The sequence below is a fragment of the Bombina bombina genome, chromosome 5 (genome assembly GCF_027579735.1).
Source record: "Bombina bombina isolate aBomBom1 chromosome 5, aBomBom1.pri, whole genome shotgun sequence".
Lineage (NCBI taxonomy): Eukaryota > Metazoa > Chordata > Amphibia > Anura > Bombinatoridae > Bombina > Bombina bombina.
Genome location: NC_069503.1, coordinates 1,060,417,798 through 1,060,438,203, shown reverse-complemented (window position 1 = coordinate 1,060,438,203; position 20,406 = coordinate 1,060,417,798). Strand labels below are relative to the sequence as shown.

The following is a 20,406-nucleotide window of genomic DNA, read 5'->3' as shown; positions in this document are numbered from 1 at the left end:
AATCTTAGCTGAGATCTTGCAAGCAAGTGCTGGACTTTCTCTGTGTGTTGTATTAATTTATTTTTTAATTTTCCCTATGGGCCTTGCACCCAGACTTGTCTGGAGTTAACTGCCTGGTACTCTGGAGACTGCACAGATTCCTTAGACTGCTATTGAGCACCCAGGGCTAAGCATGTTGCAGGGTCATACGATGTGTACCCAGTCCAGTCTGAGAGTGCTGTCCAATTCCGTGTTTTGTATATGTCTAGGGAGATTACATAAAGCAGGGTCATGGGATATCATGGCGGACATGATACGCTACTGCCGACAGTTTAACATTGTACAAGCAGTTCTTGTGATCTGCCTGTGTAATACCGCCCCCTGCAGATTCGCGGACAATCGTCCGATAGCAGGGGGTGTCAATCAACCCGATCGTATGCGATTGGGCAGATTGATGTCCGCAGTCGCATAGGCGGCAGACGAGTTAAAGTGAATGTCAATTTAACATGACAACCTAACGGCATTGTATAGACTTGTAAACATTAGCATCAGTTTAATTCATGAATTTTTTAAATCGATTTATTTTCTTAAATTTTTACCTTGTTACTGCACCACCGATAAGCGCAGCCTTCCCATCCACCATACTGTCTAATTGATTGACAGGTGACAATTCTTCAAACAACTAATCTTTACTAAACCCAATTTTTTTCTTCAATAATTCAGATAGAGCATGCGATTTTAAGCAACTTTCTAATTTAATCCTGTCGTCAATTTTCCTTCGTTCTCTTGTTATCTTTATTTGAAAAGCAGGAATGCAAAGCATAGGAGCAGGCCCATTTTTGGTTCAGCACATGGGCAGTGCTTGCTTATTGGTTGGCTAAATGTAGCCACCAATAAGCAAGCGCTATCCAGGGTTCTGAACCTAAAATGGACCGGCTCCTAAGCTTTTCGTTACTGCTTTTCAAATAAAGATAGCAAGAGAACAAAGAAAATATGATAATAGAAGTAAATTAGAAAGTTGCTTAAAATTGCATGCTCTATCTGAATCATGAAGGAAATAATTTGGGATTAGTATCCCTTTAACTCCTGTTTTCTGCGAGCCTAAAGGCTCGCATGGAAACAAGGGTATTTGGCCCCATTTGGGCCATGATAAATCGGCCCCTGAGAGTACAGTCCCCTTCCATGTTTTGTATATGTCTGGGGTGATTACATAATTCTGTGAACCCTTGACTTGTCCCCCGTTTGTTTGATTGAGAGTTTGCATTTTTAAGGCTGTATTAGGGACTCAGGTTTTGGGAGAGACCTTGACGTGGTACCTGGGCTTGTCCCTTTTGGCCAGATGCGGTAACTAACTCTGTTGGCGCTCTACAAATAACCGATAATAATAATAACAATAACTAACTCTTCCAGTCTTGCTTTTAATCTTAGCTGAAAGTTTTCAAGCGAGTGCTGGACTTTCTCTGTGTGTTGTATTAATTTATTTTGTAATTTTGCCTATGGGCCTTGCACCCAGACTTGACTGGGGTTAACCGTCTGGGACTCTGGAGACAGTACAGATTCCTGAGACTGTGTGTGTATATATATATATATATATATATATATATACACAAACACTCTGCTAATCCGCATCTCCAGACCATATGAAAAAGAAAAAAGTATATGTCAAATTGTTAAAAGTTGAAAAATACAGCTTTATTTGGTACAAAAAATGTTAAAATCAGTTGCATGTAAAAACATGAAAGAAAAAACAACATGTTTCGGGCCTAATGTCAGCCCTTATTCACTGGCATATATATATACTGTATATATAAATTATATATGTATATATATATATATATGTGTGTGTCTATATATATATATATATATATATATATAAATTATATATGTATATATATATATATATATAGGTGTGTGTGTGTGTGTGTATATATATATCATTATTGAGACTATATATAAACGGGGAACCAATTTGAAGGATCTGCTGGTCAAGACGGATCCCAAACGTAGCTATACCACCAGGGCTAAGGCTAACATAAAAGGGTCCTATCGCTGCTTAGGTTGCACTACATGCAATGGACTGATCAACACCAAATCCTTTCACCACCCACATACTAACCAGAACTATGTCATCAGACATTCTATATCATGCACTACCACACATGTTGTGTACTTGTTGTTTTGCCCATGTTCCAGTTTCTATGTGGGCAAAACCTCTGGAACACTAAGGGAATGCATGGCGAACCATAGGCATGCAATTCGAGTGGCGCTACAACAAGGTGACTCGGACCAACTGGTAGCAAGGCATTGTGCCAGAGAAGGCCATACCTTGTCTTCAATTAGGTACATTCTCATCGACCATGTTCCTGTCTTGGACAGAGGGGGAGACCGAAACAGGATGCTTTTGCTGCGTGAGGCCCAGTGGATATACCGTTTGGGCACGATACATCCTGGTGGATTGAACACAGCACCAGACTTCAAAGTACTTATGTAGTTCCGGATAGTGTGGTACATACTGGGAGTGCATCCTCATGGTGCTGGGACTCTGTTGGGTGGTGGGTGGTCTGGTGGTTCACTTGTTGGGGCCGCTGTCCTCCCTGAGCTAACAGCACTCAGCATTTGGAACATCAGGTATCCTAATTGCTGGGTGGAAGTCTAGGTGTCCGTGGGTAGATACTCTGTTACACATACTACCGGACTATGTACAGCAAGGTACTTGCACATACATATGGACAGCTTTATTTGTTCATCCTCTAATCCAACAGAAAGCGATGGGTTTGAGTGGATGTCCAATTAAATAATGGGTGGATGGACATACACGACACTATAGTTTTTGTTTATGGAGATCTGATTATGCATGATCCTATGAGTATTGGATATGTGTATGATTAGGTTAGGAGTGGGCTTGAATAGCAAAACCTATGAGAATGGTTCGTATTATATCATGAGCTGCGATTTAGGTGTACACTGAATATATAAGTGGAAAATCCCTAAGACTTGAACTCTAGTAGAGCTGATTTAACACAATAGAGGATAACACATATGCTCATATGTTCTTGGCCAGATGAGAGGCTCCACTAAAACGCAATATAGCACTATGATACAATCAGTATGACACAAATACAATGTAGCCTGAAAGTTTGATTTAGTGTTCATTATATTTTTAAAAATTGGTTTTGTATATTGTTTGTTACATTCTTTCTTACACGTGTGACGTATACATATTTAAACATAAGTATGAGGTTGTTTAGTGCATATGCCTATAACACAATATTTTGTGCAGTAGCATTAGGACCTAGTCAGTAAGGGTATTCGACCGAGTAGGCTGATTCCTTCCATTAGTCAATATAGGACAGCTGTTGTATGTATCTATCTATATTTTTATTTAGTCACCTGTATAGGCTTACCATTTATGCTTAGACTGTGGCTATTAATATAGGGTATACATCAACTAGTTGGTTGATTTTGAGACAGGTACTGATACTTTCAGAATATTAATTAATAGGCTGCCCATACAAATATTGCACAAATATAAAACAACACTTGTGAAATATAAAATAACACTTATGAAATATGTTATCACTTGAGACACTGACATTAGTTATTTCTAGCATCACTTGTTTGTGTTAATACCGATCAGTACAAATAGATGACGATAGCATTGTAATGTGTACTTTGGTTTCCATGGTAACAGAATTGCTCATCGGATCGATGGGATAATTGTTTGTTTATGATTATACTCGTAGCCTTTTCTTCAAGGCATCTGTATGTCCTACACTTTTGTGTGATATTTTGTATATTTTGTAAACACAGTGAAATGATGTTCTGTTTTGTACATTACGATATGTTACACCATACAATTCCGGAAGTAATGTTATTATACTTCCGGTCCTAAGAGACAGTGGAACGCAGGAAGCGTTCCAGCACGAAACTTTGGCGCCACTTACACGCATGGTATGAGATATGTTTGTTTAGTATTCACTATAAATGGTGTGATTTTCCTTTGTTTGTTATGCTGATGAAGGGGACAAGATCCCTGAAAACGTTACATTAAAGTATATTGTTTACTTGTTGAAAAAGACGTGTGAGTGCAATCCTTTCCTTGGCTCTATATATATATATAAATTATATGCACTTTTTTTTTTTTTTACAGTATCGGCACAATCAATTTCAACAGCGAACTTGCGCATTTCCTAGCCGCAGCAAAATCTGACAGGACAATTTCCTTGTCAGAATCTGTTACCTCTGAATGTGCATGCTGCCTATTTACATAATCACATTCCATACATTCCTTTTTAACACATGTGGAGTGAGATAACGTAATACAGAGAATGCACATTCAAAGGTAGCAGATATTGACAAAGGAGCAAAATCTTATAGAACACCGGCCAATTTTTGGTTCAGCATTGTGTTGTGCCACCAATCAGCAATCACTATCCCGGTTGCTGAACTAAAAATGGGCCGGCTCCTAAGCGTATAGTCCTGCTTTTTCAAATAAAGATAGCAACAGAAAGAATAAAAATTAATAGGAGTAAATTAAAAAATTGCTTAAAGGATTCCAAAACTTTGACTTTTTTGTTGTCTAAATTTAATCAAAATCGTATCTATAAACCCTCATTAGCCAAACTTACCCACTTCGAACGGAAAACGAGCGTTAGAAGATGAATAGAATAATATATTACATTTCTAAAAAAAGTCATCAAAGCCAAACCCTGTTTTTGCTGCTGTCAATGCAAAAACTATTAGCCAATCACAGCGCGATTTCTTGCATCTCATTAATGCTTGTATTCATCACCCGGCGCATGCGCATATTAGCGCTTAGATGCCAGACTTACCCAAAACAAGTTACTGGCAACACGCAGGTTTCATTCATCATTATTCTCCTAATGAAATATCTATGTATTTAAATGCTCGTTAAAGTACGGGTTATTCTCGCAGCGCAGCGTAACAATATTATCATGTCTATTCCTGTGTAACATCTGTTTGGAAATATAGATTCAGACGGTCTGCGGTGTAAATGGAAGGTGACATATGTAATGACGTTTCTAGATGAACGCGCATGCTCATTACTCACAAAGTCGGACATCTTGATAACTCAGGTTATCGTAGACGATTTGTGAAAAAAAATAAGATTAGATCGGTGGGTTTGGAAATCAATTAAATTTTGGAGCTGCATAACTAGAGTATGGTAAAAATATGAAACACAAAGCTAATTACAAATATGATTAAAATATATGTATTGAAACGTAAATTTTTTTCATCCTTTAGTGTCCCTTTAAATGGTCCATCTGAATCATGAAAAAAAAATTGGGATTAGATATATATATCTCCACAAAAAAGCACACTAATAATTATTATTTCAGTCTGCAATTATTTCCAGATACATATGGCATTTAAAAATAAAGTTTGACAGAAAAAAAAAATATTGTTTCAGTGATTTACTTTTAAAGTGAGACAGAATTTGAAACAGACATTGTTTTGTTACCCTGTGATTTTGGGAATCCGCATTTAGCATGTTCTATAGTGGTTTATTATTTTTTTTTATAAGATAGTACAATAATTTCATCTTAAAATCGTGAAATTTAAAACAGGGTAGCAAATTAAATTGGCATACTAAACAAAACGTGGTTGAGACCGCGGCTTACATCTTGCAACAGCAAATTATGTATTTATAAATATAAACGCATTCTGAATTTCTGAAGGGACAAAACAAACGTTTATTACGTTTTGAACAAAACACAAAAGGTATTGAAATCAATGTGGTTTTTTTACGAAAATTTATCGCATCCAAACACATAACAGGGTCTATTATGATATCGAAAATAATCTAAAATATATATTTTTAAATATCCAACTAGTATTACACAGTGGGAGGGCCTAGAGTTACAGACATTTACCACTGAATCATTTTCCCCGCCTCCAATTACCGCCAAAAGGAAAAAAAATCCGACCCTTAGATGATAATAAGAGGTCTGTCTGCTTTTAATTGAATATTTGTATGGCTCTTATTTATTTTTTTATAGTTTAATTGTTTTTGTTTATATTATTATTGTGGGGTGTGCAAGGTTTTTTTTTTATTTCGTAAAACACGTAGCCGCCCCTCCTCTCTTTCTCTCGGCCTGCTGTGTCTTAGACTCAGAGCACTGTAAGATGGCCGCCGAACAGCTGCGGAAGGAGGAGGCAACAGCCCAGAACTAAAGGCAATGCACAACCAGGTAAGACTCTGACCGGAGCCCGCTGCTCCCAGTCCCGCCCTAAACCCGGTGGAGCTCGGGGCCTATGAGCATTCAGTACACTATACGGGACCCTAGGCCTAGTCCCAGCACAACACCCTCACAATAAGGAATCACTGCTTTGCAAGCTAGCGCTCAGTATAGACTTTATACTGAATGACGAGCAACTCAGTGCATTATATCATTAGTGTAGGGCATCTAACAGGCAAGAGACCTGCGCCACTTTGAAGATGAATGATGTCATTCATAGCATTCTGCGTTGCTGAAGTGCACCTTAGGGATGCATGTCTGTTTATATATATATATATATATATAGTGTGTAAAAGAAAGGAGCATTTGTTTATATTTACTGATTGTGTTATAAGTGTGTGTGTGTACAGTATATTATACACACGTGTGCATGCATGTAACAGTATAATAGTTTTTTTTTGTCTTCTTAAACCATTTTTCATAATACTAAATAATGCTGTGAACCATGAATGTCCATAGCTTTTATTTATACGTTTACCTTTTTTGTTTTTAGCATGTTTTGTTTGTAATAGGGAGGTGGCTCTTTGTTTTGGCTTCATGCATGTTTTATGGAATATAATTTCACTTTTTATTTTATGTTTTTGTAGCTAGTATGACTATACATTGTGATAGGGTAAATTACTTGAATGTGTTCAGCCATTCAGCATACACAATTCTTATGCTGTCTTATTGATATTTTATTTTTTTATAAAGCGCCAACGTATTCTGCAAAGCTGTCGGTACAAAAGATAAAAGTACAATAATGATACAATATTTTTTAAAGACAACACTTTTCAAATAAAATATAGGAGGAATTGAAGACCCTATTCCCAAGAGAACTTATACTCTAGAAGGGAAGAATAAATATATATTAGTGTAGATGGGAAATACTATAAGTCTCTCTTAAAGGGATGGACTAGTCAAAAATAAACTTTATCGATTCAGATGCAGGGGCCGATTTATCAATGTCTGGGGGACATGATACGCTGTAGCCTGATATCGATAAATGCCGACAGCATCAACTCAATCGTATTCAATCGGGCGGATTGATGTCCGCAGCCTCAGAGGCAGCGATCATAAGACCGCTGCTTCTTAAAGTGAAGGTAAACTTACCCTAATGTCGACAGAGTATAGCATTTTGCTTGTAAAATAAATATGACTTTCATTCATCAATTCTAATATTTTTGTGTAGATGTAAAGTTATCGCCATATAAATCTATGCATAAATGAGCCGCAAATTCAACCCGTTTTTTTTGGGAGTTTTTACCTGTTGATCACGTTTTTCTTAAACCCAATTGAAATTCTGGCCGTTAGGCGGCCGTCACTCCACGTCATCCGCCCCTTCTTTCAGCTGCTCATGCGCTATTAAATTTTTCGCCTCAATGAAATCCAAACGCGCTCCCGTTTCGCGCATGCGTATTTGTACGAGCTATGTATTAAATATGGAACGGGGATTATCGCATGCGCATTGAAAAGCGGCATTGGCGATTTGCGCATGCGCATTGTAATCCAATATCGCGAGCGCGCATCTGGGAGCACTTAGAGAGCGGGTGGGACCGCTGAAGACGTAACACAATACACAATAAGGAAGTAGGGCTTGGGAGGAGTCCGATCAAAACAGTGGTGAATTATAACTATAATTTTTAATAAAACTATGGCAGAAAATGAAAAAATAACTAAGCGACTACATGAAGGGGATAATGATAAATGGTAGGTTGTCTTTAAGAAAGGCTAACTTTACCTTCACTTTAAGTCTTTTTTTTCCGGCAAGCCTAAAGGCTTGCGCAGAATCAGGTATTTGGCCCCATTCGGGCCATGCTAAATTGACCCCCCAGCATGCAATTTAAATAAACTTTCTTATTTACTCCTATTATCAAATTTTCTTCTTTCTCTTGGTATCTTTATTTTAAAAAGCTGGAAAGTAAGCTTAGGAGCCTGCCCATTTTTGGTTCAGAACCTTGGTAGCGCTTGCTGATTGGATAGCTACATTTAGACACCAGTCATCAAGCGTTACCCAGGTCCTGAACCAAAAATGGTCTGGCTTCTAAGCTTACATTTTTGATTTTTAAAGTAAAGATTAAAGGGAATGGAAAAGAAAATAATAGAAGTTTATTAGAAAGTTGCCTAAAATTGTATGCTCTATCTGAATTATGAAAGTTTTATTTTGACTATACTATCCCTTTTAATAATTGTTTCACAATATTTTATTAACTATTAAGAGGGTCTTTTTATTTTAATTCAGTCATAATTTGCATTTTTTTCAGGCCTTGATGCTATTAATATTTTTTCTTTATTCTAACTCTTTGATTTAACAGAGTACAACAAGCTGTGCTTTCATTTGATTTTGAAGAGTTTAAAAAGTCCTATCAGATTGTAGCACTGATTTTTAAGAAACCTCAGATTTAAAGGGACCTAAATCCAGTCATTTTTCTGTCATGATTCAGATACGTGAATAGGACCCTAAATTCCTTTTGTATTTGTCAAATTTGGTCTGGTCTCTTACTAGTATTGTATCAATGTTTTACTATATCAATTGTACCCATTGACCGAATATTTTGGCACTTATAAAGTATAATATTAAAATTTTCTTTTTGTTCTCTTGGTATCTTCTGTTGAAAAGCAGGGCGTAAGCTCAGGAGTGTGTATGTGTTTGGAGCACTATATGGCAGAAGTTTGGCAAGAATGTTATTTATTTGCAAGAGCCGTAGATGGCAGCACTATTGCCATGTCATACTGCTCCAGACACCTACCTAGGTGTATGTATGTGTGTGTGTGTGTATATATATATATATATATATATATATATATATATATATATATATATATATATATATATATATATATATATATATATATATATATATATATATATATATATAGTATGTGTGTGTGTATATATTTGGGGTTCATATCCCTTAAAAAACAAAATATTATAGTTGCACCACTTGGGATTGCAAAACTTTATTTTTAGACTAGGAGCTTTATTAATTTTTGTTTATCTTGTGAGATATATAGATATATAATCTAGCCCGCTGAGGTATTAACCCTTTGGCTGCTAAGCCATTTCCCACCTGGGTGCTAAGCTGGTTTTGAGCTTTTTGTTGCAGTTCACATTTATACACTTTTAGAAGTAAAGTTTGTGTGAATAAACTATATATTGTTTTTTTCGGAAGACCTAACGGATTCTAAATATACAACTTTTTAAATGTGTATGTCTCAACAAGTTTTAAAAATAAAGCATAAAATATGAAAAAAGTTTTTTTTTTTTTCTTTTCTTTTTTACTCCACACAAAAATTAGTTTGTAATTTTATTTTTCTGGGCTGGTCAGGCGTAAGCCTCAACCAGGGCCATGCACCTGCATTTCAGAATCTTGAGCCTCCTGGGGCTGTGAGGATATGCAGCTAGTATGTTTCCATTGTATGATAAATACGGAAGCTTTCTGGCATGCATAGCTCTGGTTAGCGCTGCGGAATCTATTGGCGCTCTACAAATAACCGATAATAATAGAGGGGCAGTCTGGACATTAGTAACGGCTGCTGACTGCACAATCTATACATTCTACTAGGGAAAGTTTTTTTTTTTTTTCTCCTCAGTAGCTGGTATATACTCGGCGAAGTGACGGCCATGCAGCCTTGCATTCTCCTCACTTGGCACAGTAACTGGTATATCCCCTGATAGAAGCATAGATATTGACGGCAGATAAGAGCTATATGCCCAGCAAGTCTGCCCGATATTACCTAACCGTATAAACTTATCTAGTTTGTAGGATAGCCTTATGCTGGTCCCGTGCATTTTTAAATTCCCCACAGTGTTTGTCGCTACTGCCTCTTGAGGAAGTTTATTCCATAAATCAATCACTCTTTCTGTCAAGAAGTGCTTCCTCAAATTACTCCTGAATATTTAGGTCATTGAGCCTATCCTGGTAAGTTTTGATGATGAGAGAAGGCTTTTAATAACAGATTCCTGAAATTTCAGGAAACGTAGCCATCTTCCTTGGGTAGCCTGATACAGGACAAATGCATTGACAATTTGTATCAAGTAGACTGCCAGTTTCTTGTACTATGTATATGCTTTGCGAGAAGCAGAGTATGGTTCAAGCATCTGGTCGGTCTTATCTACCTCTCCCATATGCTGATTGTAATCCTGGACACATATGGGTTTCATAGCTGGAGTGCTCTGCCCCCTGACATAGACAGGTGATGTGCTCTCATCATGTATAGTTGTGAGAAGATGCACATCCTTTTTGTCTGAATTTCACAGCTAGCAGCTCATCAGAGCACAAAGCTGTGGTCTCTCCTCTTTTGCTTTCTGAACATGTGAGTCGGAAAGCCTTTGCGATTGTCACGGATTGTGCCACACGCAACTGTGCCCTTGGTATATAGCAATTTAAATAAGGGCACACCAGTGTAAAAGTTATCCACATATGCATGGTAACCTTTATTATATATTGGGTGTAGTAAGTCCCACATTATTTTTTCACGGGCAGCAAGGGAGGAGGGACAGCCAGGGGGGGTGCTATAACAGAATCCTTGCCAGTGTATACTCTAAAGCAAAAGGTGTATCCACTAGAGCACAATTTATACAGCTTGATCCCATAGCGAGCTCTCTTATAAGGAATGTATTGTTTACAAACAATACGTCCCTTTTATATAAGAGAAAGGATTCATCGACAGAAATGTTCTGGCCTGGAGTATAGCCCTCTTGAAGTCTTGCCAATAAATGGTCAAGAACAGGCCTTTTTTAAACAATCGGTCATGTTCTGGGTTGTCCTATGGCAGAGCATTTGCATTATGATTATAATATATATTAACATGTATCTGTCCCTGCTCATTGTAGCAGGGAAGGTAGGCGTCATCTGAGTAGTCTGCTTTGACCAGTATGCGGCTATCAGGGCCGCCACTAGATATTTTGGGGCCCCTGACTTAACCATTGATCAGGGACCCCCTCCTTTGACATGTGCAATTTTTGACCAAGTGACTAAAACATATATGCACTTTATTCTAAAGTGTCTATTTAAAATTGGAAATGTTGTAAAGGTAGTAACATACAGACACACTCGTACACTGAAACACAAACACTCACACATAAGGATTCACATATAGACACTCTAGCAGACACACAAAGAAACACACACTCTAGACACAGACACTCAGCACTTGATTACATTGACCTGACAAGTAATGAGGTAGACTAGTTTTGTAAAAAAGGATATTTAGAAAACAAAATATGGAGTTCTGATTATCTTTTTTGTAAAGGAAGATGCCAACTAAATGATAACAGCATGCAGTGGCTGAAAGGAAGGGCCCTGAACTGCCTAAACAATAATTTAAAGGTTAAATGGTGGATTGGTGACTTCCATAAAGGTCTCATTAGTCTCAAAGTCTGTAGAAAGATGTGAATAATCAGTAGTAAGGTCAAAATGTCCTAAAAAAGAACAGACAATGGACACACACAAACTCAAACTTGCACATACACCCAAGGAAACACTAACAGAGACAGCCTCAGAAAACACACACACAACACAGAAAGACCTACACACACAGAGAGACAACCACATAAAACACAGAAAGACATACATACACACACCCTCACAGAGACATCCACAGAAAACACATACACACACACCCTCACAGAGGCATCCAGAGAAAATACACAAAGGCAAACATACACACACCCTCACAGAGACACCCATAGAAAAAAGCTCAGACTTATGCACACACCCTCACAGACATCCACAGAAAATGCACAAAGACATACACACCCACCCTCACAGAGAGACCCACAGAAAAAAAATACATACACACTCATAGAGACACAAACCAAAGCACAAAAACATAAACGCAGACACCCACAGAAACACTCACAGGAGGAAACATTTATGCACCTTGCATCCCCTAAATCAACAGTGTGACGTGCATGATAAAAATATTGCAGAAATTAAGAGATCACTTTTTAAAGAATCATATTTCTAAATGTGTAAACAAAAATAATTCTGTGAATTCAAAATTGTACATTAATGATCTGGGTAGATGACTAGATGAAGAAAGTACTTTTAAAAGGTTGACATATTTTTTTGTTTTTTCCCCAACCAAGAGCACCACTTCAAATATAGTGTACAAATGTTCCCATCTGTCAGCTGTACCTTATGGATTTTGAAAATGCTGTACTCTCTATGGTCTTGGTGGAACCATAAGCTGTGGTACTCATACCATTAGATCTGGTTAAATGCAGGATTTAGGCTTGTTGGTATGTATTTCAAAATTAAGTCAGCTGTAGTGTAAACTGAACAGTTTTAAGTTAACCTGTGTCATTTCAAACACTGAGCAATCTTAGTCTGAGAGTATAACATTTTATGAAGATGTAAAAATCTTAGATAAAATGTGTCTTTGCAAATAAAGATACCAAGAGAATGAAGAAAATTTCATAATAGGAGTAAATTAGAAAGTTGCTTAAAATTGCATGCTCTCTGAATCACAAAAGAAAAAAATTGGGTTCAGTGTCCCTTTTTAAAGAAAGAATTCTTCAGTTTCTGTCTAACACTGTTGCAGCTGTGGCATATCAATCTCCAGGGTCAACTAGAAGTTCCTTGGCGATGAAAGAAGTTCAGAAAATTCTAGATTGGACAAAGATCCATCTTTGTCATATATCTGCAGTTCATGTACCAGGAGTGGACAATTGGGAAACAGACTATCCAGGGGAATGCTCTCTTCATCCAGCTATTTTCAGTCAGTTCGTGAATTTTTGGGGCTTGCCAGAGATAGATCTCATGGCTTCTAGACTGAAAAACAAGCAAGCTTCCTCAGTTTTTCCAGGTCCAGAGATCCAAGGGCTTATAGCTCAAAAATGACCTCAAATTGTTTGGTTTGCAGATCTGGTTCAGATGCCTGTCTGAAGGTCCAGTTTTGTATCCGGTGCAAAATCTCTAAGCTTGGAGATTGAAAGGACAGTTCTTTGTCAGGGTTTTTTTTTCTTAGTCTGTTGTTAATACTCTTGTTCAGGCTAGGAAACCTGTTACCAGTAGAATCTATTATAAGGTGTTCTCTTTGGTGTTCTGTTCATAATTATTATTGGCATTCTTTTAGGATTTCCAGAATTCTTGAGTTTCTTCAAGATGGTTTGCAGAAAGTTCATTCTACCAGTTCTTTGAATGGCCACATTTCTGCTCTGTGTACTTTATCACATGAAAATTGCGAATCCTGATGTGCATAGTTTTTTGTTCAGGCGTTATCTAGAATTAAGCCTGTAATCAAATCTATTTATCCTCCTTGGAATCTTAACCCCTTAGTGACCACAACACTTTTGGGACCAGGTTTTTTTTTTTTTTTTTTACATTTCTGTGGTTTTTGTGTTTAGCTGTAAATTTCCTCTTACTCATATACTGTACCCACACTTACATACTGTTTTTCTCGCCATTAAATGCACTCTCTAAAGATAAGATACCATTATTTTCATCATATCTTATAATTTACTATAACCTTTTTTTAAAATATGATGAAAAAAATCACACTTTAACCCCAAAAATTTAGGAATGCACCGAAATGAAAATAAAAATAAAAAAAATGTATCTATATATCTGAATTAGATACAGACCAACTCTCTCCAAATAGTCCACAGTATCCAGGGTGCACTTAAACAAAATTATGTAATATCCAAAAGATCAGGCACTCTCCGGTTTTAACTTTCACAGTTTCTTTATTTGTGATGTTTCGGGGGCTTTAGCCCCTTCCTCAGTCTGAGGAAGGGGCTAAAGAGCCCGAAACATCACAAATAAAGAAACTGTGAAAGTTAAAACCGGAGAGTGCCTGATCTATATATAGTGTGTGTATGTATCATCTCAGTTTATAATGTAATGAATGTATCCATGTCGCTGGGGCTTATAGCTCATTCTACAAGGACACTTTCTACTTCTGGTCAACTGAAACAGAAATATATTTTGTTGGCCTATGTAAAGCATTAGAGTTGCCCTCACACATTTAGGAAATATTACAGATTGGATATGTTTGCATCAGCCCTCAGCTCAAATGGGCAGTAAATGGTGTTCATTGTTTGTTTGCTTGCCACTCAAATTTTACTCTTAAAGTAATAGTAAATCCTAGCGTTTTTTTTAAACACTAGGATTTACTAGTGCAACAAATAAAGGGGACTTTCAGTCATGAAATATAAAATACTTAATGACTGAAAGTTCCTTTATTTGTCTGCTTAGCACCTCCTGCAGCCCACTGCAGAACGCTATTTTGCAGTAAGGTGATCTTAGCCAATAGAATGCTAGCTATCCGGCATAATGCCAGCTGGCCTGCATGGCTATTGGCTAAGAGGTGGAAATGTCACCTCACTAATAACATTCTGCGGCAGGCGGCCTGAGGTGCTCAGCGCCGAGAACACTTCACCCTAAAAGTTCCTTTATTTGTCTGAAGTATTTTATACTTCATGACTGAAAGTCCCCTTTATTTGGTCCACTGGTAAATCCTAGCATTTCACAAACGCTAGGATTTACTATCACTTTAAGATCTTTGTTGCTGAGGTGAGCCAACTTGAATTCCCTCCATTTTTTTTCATGCTGTTAAATATAATAGATTACCTGAGATGGGTAGAAGAGTTGTCTTTTGGCCTTTTTTTTTTTTTTTTTTTTGTCACAAACCATTTGAATTTAAGTGCTACTAGGGTGAGACAAGAAATATGACCTTTGGTAAGAGTGATAATCAATTGCAAAGTTTAGAAGGCAGTGCTCCAGAGAAGATCCTACTGGTATAATTATAAGTGTGCTAACTGTATTTATAATGTTTTGTCTTAAGACCTCAGGTTTAAAAATCAATAGATGATCAATAATATCTATTTCTACATTTTATTTTTCTTTCATATAGGTGGAGAGAGTCCACAAGCTTTTTACTGATGGGATATACATTCCTACCAGGAGGGAGCAAAGTTTCCCAAACCTCAAATTCCTGTAAAAACACCTCCCACCTCACTCATACCTCAGTTTTTAAAAACTTTCTCTCCTTAGGAGGTGGTGAAGAATGATGTGCTTGATTCTTAAGTGAAAGGCACTTCTAAGCATTATATAAGCCCAGTTCCTCTCTAAGTGCAGTGTTTGTCTGAAGGATGTATTGCCTGATGATTCTATGTTTTCACATATGAGAAATCTATTCATAAGGCTCTCTGTAAATCGGTCGCAGGGATTCATCTGCCGCTTCCCTTTACAGATCGACATTTATACTCTCATACCATTACCTCTGCTGATATGTTTCAGTACTGGTTTGGCTGTCTGCTATATGTGGATGGATGTCTTATACGTAAGTATACATTTATTTTTCTCAATAAGACACTCTCAGCTATGGACAAGGCACTTTTTTTTTTTTTTTTAAATCATTTTTATTGAGGTACAAGCATAGACATTGCAACAGTCACAAGATAGAGTACACATCCAGTAAAGTGCACATTTTCAGGGATTGTACATTTGCAGTATACATCAGACATAGGAACAGAGTATTAACCTCCCAATAGATACTCCCTGAGCAGCTCAGGCACAATATACATTATTCTGTGCAAGGGTTAAGCAAACCCAGCATATATGAAGTGCTATAATACACATAGTTGAAGTAAAACTCTCTAGAAATAGTGTAGGGCTAAAGCCCTTGAAATGTAAGTAGCAATGCCTGTCATGCACAAAAGAGAACATAAGGGATGGTACCTCATTTTTTCATGTTTCAATAAGTATAACCTGACGTGCATCCTCCACATGCTACGAAGTCGCATATGGACTTCCAGGCACTTAAATAAAACTCAATAAGAGGACTGCACAGGCCCTTCTGTGATCTTAAATAAAATAAATCGCAAACATATACTCCACAGATAGGCAGCACTGGAAAAAGTAATAAGTGAGAGCCTCTGGGGGAAGCACCGCCAACAGGCTGGAAAAGCTCTATAGGAACTATTGTGCTCACCCACCATGGAGCCAGTACAGGTCTATGATAAGAAGTTATACAAAAGGGCCATTATATACATAAGAATGGGCAGAGGCTTCCTAAATCTGCCTTAGATTGTGGAGGGTGACAAGTCACCCCTATCCCCAATAATTGAAATTAGAGGGGGGGGGGAGAACAGATATATTGTGTGGTCTACCCCATCTATATAGAGATATTCTCTGTACATAGTGTGAAAAATATAAAACTTTATACATGCAATCTAACGCCAGGAGTGTAAACAGGTAGCCAAATATAAATCAACCATAAGGTACAAAATGTCTATCGATACTAGCTGTTTCTCTCTAGTTCTAACTGCAGGCCTAGGGCGATAGCAATAAAATGTCATTTGCATTAAATTATTTGGGTGTGCAATTCTCCTTATTAACCCGGAGGGCAAACAGTAGATTACAGACGACTTATACATAGAATAGATACTTAATAAAGTAGACCTCACACTGTATAGCAGGCCTATCCTAGAGAATATATCTGCTCATGGCTAACCTGGGTGTTACAAACAATCAGGTACATGACAGATGGCTAAGAAAATGACATGGATACATACAGTACATATTTAGGGGAATATATAGTGCATTATAGCACGTACAAGAACAGATTGCAAAGCTATGTTTCAGGCCCTAGGGCCGTCAGAGTAATATGTCTATTCATATAATACAACTAACTAGTTAAACTCATTGAGATACAATTGCTTTCACTAGTTAGTAATAGCAATAAGCGTTACAGTATAACAGCCTATTGATACCGCACAGCAAACACAATAAAAAACAGGCGCAGCTTAAATGGGGAACAGTACTTTAAATTGTGGCTTCCTACACTCCCTCACTAGGAACAAGTAGTAGTGTAGCACAGAATTTAGGCAACTAAGCAAATACAGCTATTTACATTAAATCTTCAGGAGTTCTACACTTAATAGCAACAGCAGGAGAGGTCAGTTTGCATTCATGAAGAACAATATTGGAGGCTGTGCAGAATGTCTGATTCATTATTTCCAGCTACAATATAATTATGTAACAAATCAATAGGCTCTAGTATTGATGAGTTATTAAGAGATGAATATTAAAGGGGTTGCAGATATAACCAGTTCCCAAGGGCTTACACGTTTCCTATAGCTTTCTAGATTTCATGCCATCCAATTGTGAGGAGAGAGCAGCCTTTTATAAAATATTGGTATCATCAGAGTCTTATCAAGTGGACTGTCTGTTACAAGTGCTCTATAATACCAAGAGACTCAAGACTATTTGTGTGTATATTTGTGTTTATTTCCTATATGACTGGCAATTAATCTTTTTGTTATAGGAAGTAACCAACTTAAATATATATAAATATATTTATATTTTAGTGTATGTATGTTGTTTTGTTACCATTTATTTATACACAGATATATTGTTATATGCACACATTGCATTAGACTTATATAGCGCCCCCTATCTTGAGTCAGACTTTAGTGACTGAGTATTTCTTCTGGTGGGGGGGCAGACTAAAGCTATTTCAAAGAATTTGGACAGACTGTCCAAAATCAATGGATTCAGAATATAATTTCTCAGGGGTATTGAATTGGATTCAGAATAAGATCTACAATGGGAAGATTTTTTTCTCTCACCCATGTACCAAAAAACCCAGGAAAAGCCCAAGCATTTTTGAAATGTGTTTGAGATCTAGAACTCTTTGGGGTAATTGTCCCAGTTCCTCAGCAGGAACAGGGATTGGGTTTTTATTCAAATCCATTCATTGTTCCAAAGAAGGAAAATTCTTTCAGATCAATTTTGGATCTGAAAACTTTAAATTGTTTTGCAAGAGTCAAAACTTTCAAAATGGTGACTATAAGGACTATTCTGCCTTTTGTTCAGCAAGGTCACTTCATGTCAACAATAGACTTACAGAATGCTTACCTTCACATTTCGATTCATCCAGATCACTATCGGTTTATGAGATTCTCTTTTCAAAATGAGCATTACCAAATTGTCGCTCTTCCGTTTGGCCTAGCAACAGCACCAAGCATTTTCTCAAACGTTCTTGGTGCCCTTCTATCTGTAATCAGAGAGCAGGGTATTGCGGGGGTTTCTTTATTTGGACGATATCTTGGTACTAGCTCAATCTTTTCGTTTTAGCAGAATCTCACACAAAACAACTGTCGTTTTTTCAAAGAAATGGTTGGAGGATCAATTTACCAAAGAGTTTCTTGATTCCTCACACAAAGGTCACCTTTTTAGGTTTCCAGATTCAGTGTCCATGACTCTATCCCTAACAGAAAAGAGACGATTGAGATTGGTTTCAGCTTTTCTAAACCTTCAGTCTCTCTCATTCCCTTCAGTAGCTATGTGCATAGAGGTTTTACGTCTCATGATTGCAGTATCTGACTTAATCACCTTTGCTTGTTTTCATATGAGACAGCTACAGCTATGTATGTTGCTCCAATGGTGCAGGGATTACACTCAGATATCACAACTGATATTCTTAAATCCCAACACTCAACTCTCTCTGACTTGGTGGTTAAACCATCACCACCTTGTTCACGGGGCCTCCTTTGTTTGTGATACCTAATCTGTGATAACGGATGCAAGTCTTACAGGTTGGGGAGCTGTCTGGGGGTCTCTGACAGCACAAGGGGTTTGTAATCCTTGAGGCGAGGTTACCAATCAATATCTTAGAACTCTGTGCTATTTTCAGTCAGAGCTCTTCAAGCTTGGCCTCTGTCTGAAAACTAATGTATTCTTTCTTTAATAGACGATATCACAACAGTGGCATATGTCAATCATCAAGGGAGAACTCGCAGTCCCCTAGCAATGAAGGAAGCATCTGTAATACTTTCTTGGGCGGAATTCAACTCTTGTCTAATCACTGCGATTCATATCCTAGATGTAGACAATTGGGAAGCGGATTATCTCAGCCGTCAATCTCTACATCTCGGGGAGTGTTCTCTTCATCCAAATGTGTTCTATCAAATTGTGCATATGTGGGGTCTTCCAGAAATAGATCTGATGGTCTCTAGTCTGAACAAGAATCTTCCCAGGTACCTCTCCAGGCCCAGGGATTCTCAGGCAGAAATGATGGACCTGTTATTAAATCTATTTCTCCTCCTTGGAGTATTAAAGACTTTGCAGGCTCCCCCTTTTGAGCCTATGCATTCTATGGGCATTAAACTACTTTCAAAGAGAGTGTTATTTATCTTGGCTATCTCTTCTGCTAGAGTTTCTGAATTGTCTGCTCTCTTATCAGTCTCCTTATCTGATTTTCCATCAAGATATTTTGCAGACTTCGTTCAAATTTTTGCCTAAAGTCGTGATTTCTAACAACATTAATAGGGAAATTATTGTTCCTTCCTTGTGTCCTAATTCTAAGAATACTCTTGAAAAATATTTGCATTCTTTTGGATGTGGTAAGAGCTTTAAAATATATTGCTACTAAGGATTTCAGAAAGATTTCTAGTCAGTCATTTTTTTTTTTTGGTTCTATAAAAGGTCAGAAAGCCTCTGCCATTTCTTTGGCATCTTGGTTAAAACTTCTGATTCACAAAGCTTATTTGGAGGTGGGGCCAGTCTCTACCTCAGAGAATTACAGCTCATTCTACAAGATCAGTTGCCACATCTTAGGCTTTCCAGAATGAAGCTTCAGTTGATCGAATCTGCAAAGCATCCGCTTGGTCTTCTTTGTATACCTTTACTAAAAGTTACCATTTTTATGTTTTTGCTTCTTCGGAAGCAGCTTTTGGTGGAAAAGTTGTTCAGGCAGCTGTCTTTTTGATTCTAGTGCCTATCTATTTAAGGTGTGTGTTTTTTGTTTTTGTTTTTTTAAATTTAATTTCTCAGCAAAAATAGCTTGTTTTTATTTTTGTTACTTGTGGACTTCCACATCTTGGGTATTGTATCTCTTCAGTAACAAGCTTTTGGATTCTCGCCACATAAATGAAAGAGAACCTAATTTTATGTAAGAACTTACCTGATAAATTAATTTCTTTCATGGTGGCGAGAGTCAACGAGGCCCACCCATTTTTTTTGGGGGGGTTATGATTTTTATGTATAAAGCACATTATTTAACCTATTCCTTCTTTTTTTTTTTTTTTTTTTTTTTCTTTTTTTTACCCCTTAATGACCACAGCACTTTTCCATTTTCTGTCCGTTTGGGACCAAGGCTATTTTTACATTTTTGAGGTGTTTGTGTTTAGCTGTAATTTTCCTCTTACTCATTTACTGTACCCACACATATTATA

General features: G+C 37.3%; 1 protein-coding gene across 1 annotated transcript in view; it reads left to right on the top strand.

Annotated features, from left to right (window-relative positions):
- The first annotated feature begins 5,906 nt into the window (after nt 1-5,906).
- The window catches only part of ZHX1 (zinc fingers and homeoboxes 1), a 117,611-nt gene continuing 103,111 nt past the window's right edge, over nt 5,907-20,406 (top strand). Inside the window, exon 1 of the mRNA XM_053715330.1 lies at nt 5,907-6,191. The gene's annotated coding sequence lies outside the window, so the exon portion shown is untranslated. The remainder of the gene's footprint in view (nt 6,192-20,406) is intronic.